The 2,325-nt window shown below is 46.3% G+C and overlaps 1 pseudogene; it reads right to left on the reverse strand.

The window, feature by feature from the left end:
- Nucleotides 1-811: 811 nt before the first annotated feature.
- On the reverse strand, nucleotides 812-1,680 carry LOC101565736 (annotated as a pseudogene).
- Nucleotides 1,681-2,325: the final 645 nt, after the last annotated feature.

Genomic DNA, 2,325 nt, shown 5'->3' on the forward strand with positions numbered 1-2,325 from the left:
GCCGCTGGGCTCTAAACATGTCTACCATTGCTCCTCAGTCCCACTTTGATCTGGTAGGATGATTAGCCTAGCTCACTCAAGAGCAAAGCAAGCTGTTTTCTGTAAAGACTTAAAGGCTCTTAAGGTTCCTCTCCCTCACCACAATTTTCTAACACAAAACACTCCACCAAACCTGCTGCTGCTCCCTCAATTAAAGAATAAAATATAGAACAAAACTGAGTTTCTCAGGGTGCCTGGATTTTCCTACTGAGTTTGGTTGCATTATGCATATTTTGTTCCATATAGGTCAGTTTTGTATTCTTTCCGCAATGGAAGAGAAATTCAGATAGTTGATTCAGAAATTTACTTTTCCACTCATTTCTTTGATCACCCCTTTGCTTATACTTTTCAAATGAGTCTATGTTATTGCTTTTGAAACCTTTTAAGTAAATCACTATGTGGTGGATTGACAACTAGTGGGCAACTTGTAACACCCAGCTGAATTGAATCAGTGTGCTGATGGGTGTGACCAACCCGAGGATTGTCACCAACAACATAAAAAAAGAAAACTGGAGAGGAAGAGTTGCTTCTCTTGGTTCTGCAGAGCAGCTTGTCTCACTGGCTTTTCTGATATGAACTCGGCTGCTCTCTTCATCAGAGAAGCTCAGAACTTTTTGCTGAGTGTGGCCGTGGCTCCCTTTGGGGAGGCTCTGGTCCTTACTTTGAGCATTTCTTCCTGGCTCTGAAGGAGAAGATGGTGCATTGTTCAATATCCTGGAGACGCTTGTTACACTGGCTTTCCCTTTTTTTTTTTTTTTCAGAGTCTCAGTTTTTAATCTTGACGGGGCCTCCCTTGTACACATGCCCCTTGGCTTTGGACCTTGTTGAAAGCTGCAATGTCCACACTCTGCACATGCTCCTCAAACTTGGTGGCTTCCTCTTCCAGCAAGTTGGTACCCACCTTGTCCTTCTCTATCACACACTGGATCTGCAGCTTGCGGATGCTGTAACCCATGGGGACCAGCTTGGAGCCACCCCAGAGCAGCCCAACCAGCTGGATAGAGCACACACAGGCCTCCAGCTTGGCCATGTCAGACTCGTCATCCCAAGGTTTGACATCCAGAAGGATGGAGGACTTGGCCACCATTGAGGGCTTCTTGGATGTTTTTCTGCATATTGCCTTAGTCTCTTCTCCCTCAACCAATTGCTCCTAATTGCTGCCAAATAGGTCGGTGTCATTGCCCTCATTGTCCTCTGCTAGTGTGGCCACCTTCTTGGTTAGGGGCTCCACTTGGCACATGGGAGACATGTGCTGGGGCTGTGGGGCTGTGGCTCGATGGACGGGTGAGCTCCTCTCAAGGGTGTTCGGCCGGGCTTCCAGTCTAGAGATGGCCTGCTGCAGATCTTGCACCATGCTTTTCAGGTTCTGATTCTCCATTTTCAGGTTGACAATCTGGGCAACAAGTTCACTGTGGTCTCCACCAGGCCCACTGGAGACCCCAGGGCTGGAGCTTCTAGTCAGGGATTTCTGGATGTTCTCTCTGGCTCTTGCAATGTCAGGAGAGTCACACTGGCACCATTCTCCTGGCAGGAGGCACCAGCCACAGGCCCATTCATCTGCTCAGAGAATTTCCTTTCTGCATCATCATACTTGAACTTGTTGAACCAGATTTTCTCATGCACTAGGAAAATGGTGACCATTTTTACACGAGCCAAGGACACAGCAACTCAGAAGAACCACAGCATGGGATCGCCTGGCTTTCCTTTTATGAACTCCACTGTCCTCCTTGTTGGAGGAACTTGGGACCTTGCTATTGCTGAGGATGCCTGTGGTACTTCTGCAGGGAGCTCTGGCTCCAGTGAAGATTCCTCAGCCTGCTGGGGTAGATCATACACCCCACTGGCACAAACTCTCCAGCTTCTAGCACCAATCTTTGGCCTTCCTGGTGAAGATCCTTGACACAAACTTGCATGAGACATTGCCATAGGCTCTAGAACTCCACTTGGACTTGTTTTGGGGTATTGCCATAGGCTTTAGAGCTTCAGCTGAACTCATGCAGAACATTACCGTGAGATCCAGGCCTTCAGCTGGGTTTTTTCTCCAGTGTGTGGACAGATTTTTTGCACTCTTTTTTTTCATTTGACTCTTTTGGGTAAATATTATAAAATAATCTTATAAGTTGTTTATCCTGTATTAATTGCTTTCCCTTGAAAACCCTAACTACAACATACTACAAGTGGAAGTAGTACTATCTTGTATAATATCTTTGCTTAGAATCTCTAAAAGCCTGCTAAGAGGTATTATAATTTTATTCTCTCTGTCTCTCTGTCTCTGTCTGTCTCTGT

Source organism: Octodon degus, unplaced genomic scaffold, assembly GCF_000260255.1.
Source record: "Octodon degus isolate 3935 unplaced genomic scaffold, OctDeg1.0 scaffold00032, whole genome shotgun sequence".
Classification (NCBI taxonomy): Eukaryota; Metazoa; Chordata; class Mammalia; order Rodentia; family Octodontidae; genus Octodon; species Octodon degus.